General features: G+C 41.3%; 1 long non-coding RNA gene across 1 annotated transcript; it reads left to right on the top strand.

Moving 5' to 3' along the window:
- Positions 1–1969: 1969 nt before the first annotated feature.
- Positions 1970–7344, top strand: LOC129046745 (uncharacterized). Its single transcript, XR_008508511.1, has 3 exons — positions 1970–2112; positions 5677–5767; positions 6714–7344. It is a non-coding gene; the product is annotated as an uncharacterized LOC129046745 (long non-coding RNA).
- The last annotated feature ends 6804 nt before the right edge of the window (positions 7345–14148 follow it).

Raw genomic sequence — 14148 nt, forward strand, 5'->3', positions numbered from 1 at the left:
GCTGAGGTGTGGTCAGGTCTGCACTTTTTGGCACACTGTGACTCCAGCACAGCTCCTAGGAACACTGACACCATGAAATTCCCTCTTTGTAGTCACAGAATTCCCTAAGGAGGATTTAGTAGAGCCAGAACTAGAGCAGTATCACTCTAAGTGTGTGTGTTTGTGGTGGTGTGGATCCTCTCTGTGTCTGAGTTCATATCACACCTGCGTAGCTCTGGGATATAAATGGTCATTGCTTAAACATAATAGAAAAGTTTTATTTAATGTGATTTTATTCAGTGTAACTACCCAGAGTTAGTGGAGGAGAGCTGTGGGGCTGCATCACATGAGCAGGGCTGTCTGCAGCACCAGGCAGCACTCCAGCTCTTTGCAGGGGAGTTTGTGTTTTCTCCATCCAGAAAGTGAATCTACTGGTGCACATACCAGCTCTCTGGAAAACTCTAGCACCTTACATCCTGGCTCATAGCAAAATAATTTTAATATATCAGCTGGGAGGATTGTATATTTTCCTCACTTGCTATGAGTGTTTTAAGCAACATACAAATATTTTTCCTAAATAAAATCTATTTCTGGGGTTTTCTTTACTGTTCTTAGACTGAAAAAAACTTAGTATTTTCTTAGGGGACTGAAATGACAATTGGACTGCCTGTCAGAAAATTAGTCCCAGGGTATTTCCATATGTAATAGCTAGCAGGGATGAAGAGAGAGTGAAAGCCACTTTGATTTAATTTTTTGACTGTGTTGCTCTTAAAGAAGTTTAAACACTTGCTTAGAGGCCAGTTGAAAAGCTTGCTTGGGGAGGCAGGAAAGGAAGAGAAGGTCTCTAGTTCATGACATGAATTTAGTTTATTAAACTTCAGAGTACTTGCATTTTTGTTTGCTAAATGCAGTAACAACCCATCTCTTTTAGCTGAGAGCAGAATCCAGGAAAGGGCATTGAAATACAAAAAGCACAGAGCCAAGAAATGGTTTATTGTGCTGCAGCAGAGTTGTCCTGTGTGTTTATCGAAGATATTAGTGGGAGAATGTGTTCTAAAATACATTAAGAAAAAGGTTTTCACATTCCAGAACTATTTAATGCAGTTCATATATGGCACAGGATTTTGTCAGGAGTTTTATTTCTCCCATAACCAGACAAGTCATCTCTGCTTTCTCTTGCAGAGGTCACAACAAAAGCTTATAGCTTTATTACCACCTACTTACATCCCTACATCAGCTTTTTGAGTGTCATATCCTAAAATCCAAGTTTACACGTGCTTTTGACCCAGGCAGAGGCAATTGAAGTACTGTGTATGTGTTAACACAATTTGGTGGTAGCTGTTAATTTTACTGGAGGCAGAGGTTCTTCATTCTGCTGGAAGTTTGCTCCATGACCTCTCTAACAGAGGCTGAAATTTGCTGCAGGGCTTCAGAGATCCCTGTAACACTTTGGTGATGCTTAGGGACCCTGTGCCTCAGCTAGAGGAGCTCATGCTCTCAGTCCTGGGAATAAAGTCAGCACCTAATTATAAAATATAAACATAAAGTTGAACCAGTGACACTTATTTCCAGCCTCTTAAACCATAGAAGAGCTTTCACTGCTGACTGTCTTTTGAATTAATGATAATTGGATGTGATACTATTTAAATGTGATAATACTTTGCTAATAGGACAGCAGGAGAGATCTGTGTGAAAGTATAGATGGGGTGAATACTGACAGTCACGGTGGCAAAATGTAACCTCTTAAAATACTGATATTAAAGAGAAACTGTCAGGGGAGTAATTTTTTGAAGGACAGTCTGAGGTGGTGTTTTTGAAAAAACAAGGCCAGGGCAATGGTGACGTGCCTCAGGGTTATCCAAAGTAGGTCAGAATGGGGATGGGGATGGGGATGGGGAGGTAGCACACAGGGCACACAGGAGAACTGCCAAGTGCCTGACCTTGCTCCTTTTTCTGAAGCAGGAGGATCAGCCTTCAGATGTCTAGGAAATCCTGCCACAATTGAACATAAATGGTTTTACACAGCATCCAGACAAAACCTTCTTAAATCTGCATATTGGAAGAAACAATAGGAATAATGGACCAAAAAGATGTACCTAGTGTTTCCCTTCACCTTCCCAGATGCAAAGCAAGGTATGTACAGGGCACATTCAGCTTCCCATTTGTCAAAGTACTACCTAAAAGAGACTTTGGAAGCTGTGTGGACTGAAATTCTCTATTGCATAGCTGTAGTTGTCCACATCTGGGCTCTGTGTCACTTTGAGCATAAGCTGCATACGAAGAAATGGTACTACTGTATTGGGAAAAGGAGAGAGAAGAGGAAATGAGAATACCAGTGCCTTTACATCCAAGCTCCAGCAAGCAAAACTAACTGGTTTTGCAAACAACTTTCTTTGCTCTAAATTCATCCTAGGAGAGCTGAGGCAGAGGTCTGATTTCAGCAGCACCTGCAGACTAAATGAGAAGAGACTGCTGTTGATTGTTCTGTCCCATCATGAAGTCTCCAAATCAGCCCATCAGGCATTTATTAATTAGCATCCTTATAGAGTAAATATCTTTATTTAGTAAAACATGAAAAGTACTTTGGCAATCCCATTTTAGGTCTAATCTAGACCTATCATTAGAGTAAACTTTGCACTGAAATTCCATGGGATTTTTGTTGATCTTTTTTGTGGGGTTTTATTAACTTGAAATGTGCTCAGAGGACAGAATTTTTTAGTGAATTGGATCCAAGAGCCATTTCATCATGCTCAAGGCAGTTGTTATCAGGAAGGATCGTTTGTATTGGCAGTCCTTCAAAGGTTACTCTCTAACTGTGCTCAAATCAGGTGAGTCCCAGAGAGCTCCTACTTGATTCTGGCCATGGCTTCAGAGTCTGCAGCCACACAAGCTAGAAAAAGACTGTTAAATTTTAACAGACATTACAGTTTCTGTCTGATCTATTAAATTTGGGTAACCTCTGATTGGTAAATACATAGTTTCAGACATCTGCACATAAGTAAACACAAAAAATCAAAAAATTTCTGATCAAAAAATTTCATCTCCCCTAGGACTTAAATGCAACTTTTTTAGTACAAAATTTGAATAGTTTCATCTTTAATGGATTGTAAGATGCTGGTGCATTTTGAGAAAAAACAGCAAACCTTCTAAGTTAGCCATTAGTTTTCTTTTTCATCTCCTCTCCACTCCTTTCCTCTGCTTGAAGGAATGAAAAATTTTAAAAGAACACCAACAACAATCATTTTGTACAAGTTGTGAGGTATTCTTAACTCTTGGCTGGGCAGGTGACCCACTGTTCAGCAGCCCAGGAAACTGGTGACTCTGCCTGTCATCAGATTCAGATTAAAAAAGAAATGGCAGTGCTTATCTGCACTTCTTTTACAAAATGAACTCTGTGGATGAATCACTTAAACAAAGCACCAGTCCCAGCAAATAATGTTGGTATTTAATTTACTGACAGTGGGTATTTAGCAATGTGCTCCCATGAGAGAGCGAGCTGTGCCCTTTCTGCCCTCTTGTGCCAGGGCTGCTGCAGCCTCTCCAGGCACTTCTGCTTGGGGGCTGGGGAGTCTGGGGTGGGGAGGGAGGGAGGGATCTGGGACTCCCTGCAATTGTAACTGTGAGAAACATTCTTCATGCTTCTCTTTTGTGGCCTTGACATCTTGGGTTTTCTGTTAAACAAAGTTGACTTGAAGGGTAGAGGGGAAGGCTGGTGAGATGCCTCGGGCATTTTGGAGCCCTGGTTATTGCAGATTCAGAGGTTCCACAGTGCTCCAAGGCATTGGCAGTGCACAGCTTTGCTTTCTGTGGGAAGGTGGATCTGCCATGCAGTCCCGTCTTGTGGGCAGTCTCTTGATTAGGGTGAAAGGCTGGAATCACATAGGTTACAAATGCCATCTTCCCCATATCTAGAAAGGAGTAACATACCAGAAGGAGCAAGATCTTTTCATATGAGGGAGGCTTCAGTTCAGCTCTAAGATTTTGCTTATAGGAAAGAAAGGTCAAACATACTTGGTGGTTTTAGCCAACTTACTTTTACTTCTTTTTGTTTTGAAAATATTTAGCCCATATTTAATATGGCTCTGTAAAGCTGAGAATCCTCCTTCCCTGATATCTCCATCTTCCTTCCTGAGCATCAATTTTCTGAAACACATCACTTTGTCTAGCTTGTCACTGTCTGAATGTTAGTTATTCTGAAAATGCCCTCTTTGTGTCAGAAGGGATTTGGTCTGGCTGCCTGACAGAAGGCTGTGAAAAACAGCCCCCAGCTCTGTCTTGGTCTGCCTCACGCCAGTGTGGAGCCCAGGCTGTCACTACCCAGCCATCCCACAGAAGATGCTGCCAAGCTGCACCACCTTCACTTCTGAAAATTGCCACAGTCAAAGGGAAGGATGGGAAGGATTTTCTGCTTTTTACAGAAGCTGAACATGCAGCAAAATGGGTGCTGTAACCTGAACGTTTGCAGCATGCTATAGCTGGACAAAGAGGCTGCACAGACCCACTCAGGGAGCTATCTAAAGATAAATGTTTGAACTGAGGCAGGCTCTTCAGGCACTCTGTTCATGTGCCACACACTGCGTGCACTGGCAGCTGTCCCAGTGACACAATGAGCTAGAAATTGTGCTGCTCAGGTGCACGTGCTCCCATATTCTGAGCTAGCTTGGCATACAAAAGGTCTTTGTGAGCTCCAGTTCTGTGCCCATCATCCTGACCATCCTCTGTAGTCAGAAGGAAGCATGTCTTCCACAAATTTACAAGTATTACCAAAGTTGGGCATCACGGTTACAGCTGTACTTTGGGAGAGTTTTTCTTAAAAACTTTTTTAAAACTTCAGCCTAAGAGATACACCAATACTTTCTCCCTGCAAAGACCAATCCTGCAGGGCAGCCCAGGGAGAAATGTTGCTTGTATAGGTCTTTCTTTTGCTATATTTTCTTTTTCAAAGATGTTTTTATTTCTTTAAAAATATATTTATGGTGTTCAAAAAGCATATCCACTGGTCTTCTCACTGGAGGTTTTTTCTACGTGGTGACAATGCAAAAGAATATATTCTGCATTTTTTTCCATTTTCTGAGGCCAAAAGAATGTAATGAAAATCATGACCTGAAGGATGCACCAAGATACTTAAATTCACTGGAACATAGGTCCCATTCAGGAATGTGTTTTATGAAGTATAAGAATATACTTTATATAGAATAAACCATTAACTAAAAGACCCTCTTCCTGTTTAAAGCCATTCCCCCTTGCCCTATCGCTATATTTAGAATAAAATCTAATTTGATTTTAAAGTTGGAATTGTTGGAATGTCCACAATAGTCCTTAGCAAATTGCTCCAGCAAGTCAAATGGTCAAAACTATGCAATTAACTTCAGGCATTTACATCAGCTCCTATTTCTTGAATCTTGTCCTACGGATAAGTTTCTGGTCTTTCTATTCTCGTATTTCTGATCTCTGTGTAGGTACTGAAGAACCACAAGAGGTGGATGTTGGCAGGGACCTCTGGAAGCTGTCAAGTCCAAGTCCTCTGCTTAGAGCAGCTCCAGCCAGGGCTGGCGCTCAGGGCTCTGCCTGGCCCAGCTTTGAATATCTTCCAGGGTGAATACTCCAGAATCTCTCTGGGTAACTTGTTTCAGTGTTTCACTACACCCCAGTGAAAAAGTGTTCTCTTATGTTTAAGGGGGGTTTTCTATGTTTCAGGTTTTGTCCATTGCCTCTGATCCTGTCACAGTCCTGTCACTGCAGAGAAGAGTCTGACTCCTTCTTCTTTCCTTCTCACCACAACTATCAGGTATTTATCAACAATAATACAATGTTCAGTTAATTATTCCCTGTGACCTCAAATTCTTTTTTAAACCCATTTCTTTCCCTTTCAATGACTGCTGCCTGGCCTTTCCGAGTTTGGACAAATTCATTCCCATTGCAAAAGTACATCAATTAAATCTTGTCAGCTTGTGCAGATTGAATTAAAGCAGTGGATTGTCCTCTTTACAGCTTGCCAATTTTCCATCTTCCTGGTAAATTTTCATAAATTAATTCAAATTTTTTCTGTGTTTGAGATTTGCTGAAGTGATTCAAGTGGAGGACCATAGCAAACTTGCTTAACTCTTGTTCTGAAATCCATGTTCCTAGCTGTGTAACAAGGGAGAATAGTGAGAATGGAAAGAGGCAGAGGAAGAAGGGATGTTTGGATGACTGAATTTGGTGAGGGGCTTGGAAGTTCACAATAATTTTCAGTCATTTATTATTCTCATTTGGTGATTCTATACTAAGAGCAGACTTTACTTGCAAGATCTGGCAATGACATAGTTACAACTTTTTAATACAGCTTTGTTATTCAAAAGAGAGATTAAGATAGAAATGAATTGACAGTCTACCCACAGTTGCACTTTACAATTCGTAATGCAGTACACGAACAGGAACAGTCTATTTTACAAGCTTGTTCAGGTTCCACAGATCTATAGATCTGTAATAGACAGGCCAGTGACTCAAGGAAATCCTGCTAAAAGATGCTGTAGTCATGGCTCACAAAAGCCCACTGAAGTCACGACCAATGAGTATGAGTCACGTCACTGTGAGCACCATGCCTCTCATCATGCACCAGGCTTTTATCTGGTTTCTTTCCTCCTAGTGGGAACTTGAAAAATGCCTCACCTCCCAGGAAGATTGGTAACTGCTGATATGCAACCTAAGATTGTTGAACTCAGCCTGAACCCAGTTTATTTTTATTTCTGCAGAGAGGACATGAATTATCATTCTGACACCAGATCTGAGTAAGCAGATGCACTCCGTGTGATCACACGTGTTCTATTGCAGGAGGCAGCAGCTCCAGCACTTCCTCCCAGCCCCCTGCTCCTATATATATATCCCTGCGGGGCATGGGTAGGTTTGCATGGCACGTGGGAAAAGGATTGCATGCCCTGGGGGAAAGTGTGTAGGAGGGAATTCTTCTCAGACAGCAGAGAGTCTGCAGTTCACAGCTGAGAACGACCCTCCATTGATCAGCTATCTTTGCAGCTGTATTTTTCAGTGGGTTTCTCTGTTGCCTCTGTTTCTCTCATAAAAAACAAAATGGCATATTTACCACAGGGACTGTCAGGAGCTGTATTAAACAAAAGCACGCTTTAGAAAAATCACTAATTTTAGAATGATCATAAATATTTATACCAGACAGACCATAAACAGCACCTTAGAGACCATGCTCTGTTTATATAAATCCCTCCTAATTTAGAAAATGTTGAATTGATAGACTGAGACAGCCATAGCCAACAAATGCATATTTGAGAAAAGTGCTCTACAGTCTCCTGTGACCAAAATTTCCTCATTTGTACAGTATTCAGCCTTTGTTTCTGATTAAACCTACATATATGAGTTTCATGCCATATTTTTTTATAACGCTCTATTCATTGTGAATTTCCACATTAGAAAGTTTGCTCAGGGCCAGAGATTATAGCTGGCAGCAAGCAGGCAGGTCCTCCAGCCCTGCTCCCAGTCGTGGGAGGCTGGGACTCTCGGTAGGTGCAGGGCTCCAGGCTGCAAGCTCTGGGCACCAGGGACCACACGGGGCTGGGGTGAGCACCCGCAGCTCCCACCCTCCTGAGCTGCTGCTGCTGCTGCAGCACAAACCAGGTTATTCATTTACAGCATTAAAGAACTGCTGGGATTATACATGGCTCAAAAGCACTGCTGTAACCAGAACTGTTGGGCTGCTGAATGTAGCTGAGAAAGAGCCTGGTTTGCAGCTGTGTTTCACAGTGTCCTGCTCCTGCCACTGATTCCACAGGCCCAGCAGAAGGCAGGAAACATAAAGGCAGTGGAGGATGGCAGGGCAAATGCACCTTAGAGCTGGATTGATTTAGAGCTGTTGAGAAATCATCATGCTAGAAATTATTTCTCTTAAGTGTTTCTAAACTTCTATCTTGGTCTCAGGCCATGTAAATCTCATTATCTGCCCAGAACAGATGATTATCTCTGGAAATATGTTCTGCCATCCACAGGTTATAATTGCAGTTGGAAGCTACTTTCAGATCTTTTTAGCATAAAAGGATATAATTAAATGTTAGTTCTGTACAGAAGCTGTGTATACAAGAAAACCATGCTCCTCATAATTTCCATTTCATTTCCTGATTGCAATGGATTGTGCAGCAGGGCTGTCCACTTAAAAATCATCATTATCACAGAGTAAAGCCTGTGACTGTCATTTTCTGATCAAAAGGAGGGGTTACCCATCTGTGAGCAGGTTCAAAGCTCTTGGATATGGGAAATAAGGGAGTTGCTGAGTTTCAGAATCTTCTCCCAAGCCACTACTGGCAACGGCACTGGATTCCCCAGTGATAATGAAGCCACATTCCCCAATACAAAAGTATTATTAAACTAATATTTCTTATCCTGGTGCAGGAAACAGGACCCAGTTGACCCAAAATCTTGTTAATGAGAATTTATTTGCCAAATGTACCTGTCCCATTAAGATGGTTCAGTATTTTATACACTTGCATTATTGTACATTTTTCCCTGAGTTTGAGCCTAGTTCGCTGCAATAAAATCAATTTCATACAAAATGGGAAGGCTTGATGTGGGGAACAGTAGCTAAGGCCTTTGTGTACACAAATACCACTGCTGCATCTAGTTTTAGTAGCATGGATTGTGGGAAAGGGCAGCTCTTCTAGAAGGATTTATAAGTTCATGTGATGGGAGCAAAGTGCAACTGAGCTACAGTATGTTCTGCCTTCTCTCTCTGATATCCTCATCCTCTGATATCCAGAGTATGTTCCACTGTCCTTGGCTATGCTCTGTGCCTTAATATTATGATAGTGTAACAACATTCTGAGCAAATTTACTTGGTTAACCCAAATAAAGCCAAACTCCCAAGAATCTACGGGGTTTGGTAGTTTGCTGAATCTGCATTTTTAACAGAACATTTATTTTTATGTTTCGCCCATCTGCTAGACCTCTCTTATTGCTTTTTAACTTTATTACTCATTGTTGCTGCTGTGCACATAAATCAGTGATGGCATCATATGGTTTTGACTGCAACTTTTCCAAATATAACTGCTTTATATGGAATAAATTGAAGTCACTGGGTGGAATAATGAATTCTTCAGAGAACTACCCAGAAAGATGTTTCTCAGGAAGCAATGAGGCTAGCACAGGGTTGTAAAAAAGCACTTCTGAATGCTACTGTCTCACTGGTCCTTTCTTCATTTTCTGTAGAGAGAATGAGTTTCTTACAGCATAGCATATTGCCTCCATATGAACTCTCTCCCTTATTAAAAGAAACACTGGTCTTGGAATTCTTTTTTTGTTTGTTTGTTTTCTAGCATCCAGAGGAGCGGAGGAAGAGTTTGGACTTGTGTGCACTGAGCTGAGGTATATGCAGGGGAATTTTTTAGAAGGGGAGGGAACCATAAGGAGCAATCAGGACTCGCTGTCTACAATGGATTTCAGCAGTAATCATAGAATAATTTAGGTTGGAAATTGCCATTAAGGTCATTGAGTCCAACCATAACCATGACACTGTCTAGTCCTCCACTAAACCATGCCCCTTAACAACACGTCTGCACTTTAATACCTCTGGGGACAGTGACAACCACCCCCTCTGTGGAACCTGATCCAGTGTTTCACCCCTCTCATCATAAAAATTTCTTCCTTATATTTAGTCGAAATCTACCCTGTTTTAGTTTAAAACTGTCTGTAGTTTGCAGGTTGTGTTGAGCATAAGAGTACTTCTGACAGTAGGAATGTAAGCCTGGGGCCAAGCTCTGGCATGGGCATGTGGAATACTTCTCACAGAAATCACATCCAGGACAAAGTGTTTTTAATGCAGCTCCAGCAAGGAAAACCTCCCACAGAGCATGGCTGGTGGGCTGGGGGTAGGATAGGATGCCTGCCACTGACACTTGTGGCATTTCTCCTCACCTCTTAAATTGCTCTTGTATTTTTTTTTAAGGTTCACTTAGTTCCAGGTTCTGAGAGGTATTACATGACTGCTAGATCCCAAAAGCACACAGAGTCCAGAGGGCAGACAAGAGGCCTCATACTCTTCAGTTTTCAGAGATTTAAGGCTATAAATACATCTGTCTTCTGACTCTGCAGTAAGTTAAAATTGTGGCTCCTTCTCCTACTCTTCATATCTATGCTTTTAAACCCACGACCTGACCCTGTATATTTTTAGGATTTAGTAGTCTTTGTGCAATAAAATGGCCTGGCAGAAGATACATACCTCCTTTTCCTCCTCTGTTTGTGAAGACTTATGGGGCTGTGGTGCCCAAGAGCCTGCCAGTCTGCATTGCCCCTGTAGTGCCACATGTAAGTCCCTGAGTCAGACTGACCTCAGGAAAGGTCTGGAGGACCAGGTGGAGACTCAGGAATGTAACCAGGCCAAAGTGCTCTGTGGACCAGCAGCTTGTAACTTAGGGCATTCCACCCTGCTGCTCAAAGCTCCTCGCTGAGCTGAGCTCTTCTTATCCTGTGGCCAGAAGCAGAAGGTGCAAACCTGACTTAGTGCACTTTTAACTCCCTGCAGCCTCCCTGGAGGTCCCTGGGAAGCTGCTGGGGCTACAGTCTCTTCCTGAGATATTTCTTCTTCATTACCCAATTCTGCTGTATACTCACTGCTCAATTATTCAGAAAAAGGGTGAGGTGGGATAACCTAGATAGAGAATCGTGATATAAAAAATATGTAAATGAGGCTATAAGAACATACTGAGTGTGCTCACCTTTGCCATCAGCTCTCTAAAAAAAAAGAGCTTTAACCAAAAGTAGGCAAAGCTGTGCTTGAGGTGAGCATAAAACACTTTCTCTTATGAGGTCCATAACAGAAGCATCAGCTGGAGACAGGGCCTCAATAATCCACAGCTTGAGTAAGGGTATGTACATTTCAGATCATGTCTGATTTTTAAATTAAAAAGAAAATCCTTCATTGAAAAGGAAGCTGAAACATTGTTTAAATGTGATTTGTTGTGGGATCTCCGTGGAAATGTGGTAGTCATGTCCTTATGATACTCTCTGATAAAGTGAATTGATGAATACATGTTTTGCTACATCAGCATCAGTGAAATTAGAACTGATGACTATGTTTTATTTCCTATAAGGGAAAATATTTTGTGGTATCTTGACTACATTTAAACAAGGTATTTATCAAGAGTTCAGACACAGTCTTCAGTGTTGACTGTTTCTAGCCATTGTTAAATGCTCAATGTGTACACACTTGGAAAAATGTAACTTTTCACAGCTAAGAACAATATAAGAACTCTGCAAAACCATATAAAGATATTTGGTCTGGTTTTTTTTCTGGAAAAGGCAAATACTGTATGCATTTGAGAAAGGAATTCTACCATTTTTCTCCTGTTGTGGATAAGGGGAGGAATACATTTCCCCTGGACAGCTTCAGGAATTGCTTCTGCATTTTATCCAATGGCAATTGAAAAATACTTAAGTATTGATAGGGCAGGGCAAGCCAGGCTAATACTTTAAACAGTCGACTAAAATAAGTTAGTTAAGATATATTCTTTTTTTTTATTGCATGCAAGGAAGCTTTTTTTACTATAACACATAGTGCAATACCCTGAAAATGCTGTTAGCAAGAATTTCACTTAGATCCAAAGGGAACATTAGCTTGTGAGCAGGAGATGCTTCTAGAAAATATTTATTAGTTTTCTCAGATTTGAAGTGGAATCAAACTGGATGTCCTGTGCCTGGTGTTGAGGTAGCTAATGACAGTCTAAAAATGAGGGTGTTGGACACCAGTGGCTGCAGGAGCTTCCTGAGCCTGTGCTCCACAAGGCAGGTTTGCCATCTCAATTATTATTGCCATCTGAATTCTGTGTGATCTCAGTGAAGGACCAACACTGAGCTGGGATGAGGCTCTGTGCCTGTGGATGCTTCTTACAGCACTGGGTGCCTGCAGAGCTCTCAGAGTCCTGCAGGAAGGAAAAGTGCTGAGCAGAAGCTCCGTAGCCCCGTGCTTGCAGAAGGACTCGTTTGTGGTCCAGTGCCTGTAAAGAGGGAGGAAATGATGGAGCTATCCCATTTCCATTTAATCTTAGTCTCTCTCTGCTATCTTTATATCCCTCTTTCTGTTTCTTTTATTTGACAGAAATGGGAATCTTGAAAGGAGATGGGTAGGTTTTAATTCAGGCTTTTAGGAAAAAGAGGAAAACCAAAAGCATCATAGCATTTGGCAGCAGTGAATTGAGAAAATATTTGAAGTACAATTTAGTAAAATGTGAAGTAAGTTATTGAGAAGAGCAAGACTTGACACACACTTTCATATTGGCTAACTTCAATCGTTTCCATAACCTTGTGGCTTTTACAGAATTATTCCTGAAATGCCTTTATTCCCCTTAGGAAGAGAAGTCTCAGTTCTGAATTTAAGGAAAAATTGTTGCACGTTTAAGATTCAGTAATAGGCTTAGCAGCTTTCACATCTGCTCTTGAATGTGACCCCCCCTTGCATGGCCACAGTGCTCTCATTCCACTCACATCTTTCCCTACTTGGCCTTCACACAGTCTCTTTTGTTGACATTAAACACCCAGTGCTTCAGTTCTGACATGTGTTCAAAATACTGCCAGTCTTAAGGAGAATATTTGGAGAATATATTAAATAAGCAAATAATGAAACATGGTTTTGTAAAATTAGAACATCCATAAAATACACTGTCTCTATTAGCATCTGCAAATGCTGTTCAGGGTATTACACATATTTAGGAGATAAGGAAAGATAATCTTGCCTTGGCCTTATAAAGCACTGCAAGGACAGCATGTCATTGCTGCAAAATACTTATAGGAAAAATATGCTAAGCACTGCATTTCTTAAGCCACAAGCTAGGAGTTTCTTGTTCTTGTGTTGGCTCTTAATTGATTTGTCTTGTACAAACTATCATGTAATTCCTAGGCTCTGGTTGGAAAGGGAGACCAGAAAGGAAGAACCACACCCAGGGTTAGAGTGCTGGCAGGGCTGGAGAGGAACATGCAGACTTACACATCCCACAGAACAACCTGCTCTGTGCAGCCCAGTCCAGTGAGAGTTCACCCTCAGCCTCACAAAGAGCTATTCCCAACCATAAAGTGTTAAAAAAAATAGAAATAGTTACATTTTGGAAGAATTACTTTGACTTTGGTTTACACAGCTAATTGCTGTATTTATAACAAAAATTAACTAAGCCAATCACACAATTAACTGCTGGCTCCTTTTATAATATTGGTATGCAGTGCTGTTTTGCTCTTGTTTTAATGATTGTGGCAACATAATCCCATGGTGGATTCATTATATAAATCCAATCATTTTTGATCAGACAGCAGATTTTAACTCTGCAGTTAGACTGACATCAGTATGGCACATCTCTGTGATACCTGATCAGCTGTCTGCCTCCATCTCCTTCAAAGCAACCAATAAGCCAGAAACCCACAAGAACTGGCAGTGATTAAAAGGGCAGAACAACTGGAGAATAAGGTTTAATTGCTAGTGCCTCCATTGTGCCAGAATAATACTGTGAGCTCTGACTCATCAGACTCAAATGACTTCCAGCTCCAGGGCTGTGTTTTGTGAGATTGGAGAGAACGTTTGACACGAGAACAAATGGGAAATTGCTCACAGCACTTAGGCACTGTCCCTGCCCTGCCATGGTGCTTTGATTGGCAGTCCAAGTATAATGGATAGCAAATTTCAGACTGCTGCAGAAAGCCTTTAGGATGGCTGTCTATTACACAATGATCTATGACTGTGAAGCCCTCAACCTGAGGACTCAGGTGTGGTGATTTCCAGAGTGATATTGCCAATAAAGTGTTCTGCTGAATCACCTCCAACTCCTTTTCCACTGTCTTTTCTACAGATGAAGTGTAATTACTGCTGATTCACACTAGCACATACAGTGAATTTCAGGCAGGGCAGGAGGTGAGAATAGATCCACAGCAAGTTTGGGAATTGAGGGTGTATGACAGGAAAAACTGCAGGAAGCCCAAGAACAGGGGCAAGCACAATAGAATTATTGTGTCACCTGACCTACAGAACTGAGAGCTGTCCAAGAAAAATCTTAACTGTTTACTGCATGTTCAGAATAGAGTTGGAAATTCAGCTGGATATTGAAAAATAGCTCCTTCTACTTCAGAAGGAGTCTTTGCACCAAGAATATATTTTTTAATTGTGTTTTAAATATTCAGGCCTTCAGAAACATT

The sequence above is a fragment of the Molothrus ater genome, chromosome 8, assembly GCF_012460135.2.
Source record: "Molothrus ater isolate BHLD 08-10-18 breed brown headed cowbird chromosome 8, BPBGC_Mater_1.1, whole genome shotgun sequence".
NCBI lineage: Eukaryota > Metazoa > Chordata > Aves > Passeriformes > Icteridae > Molothrus > Molothrus ater.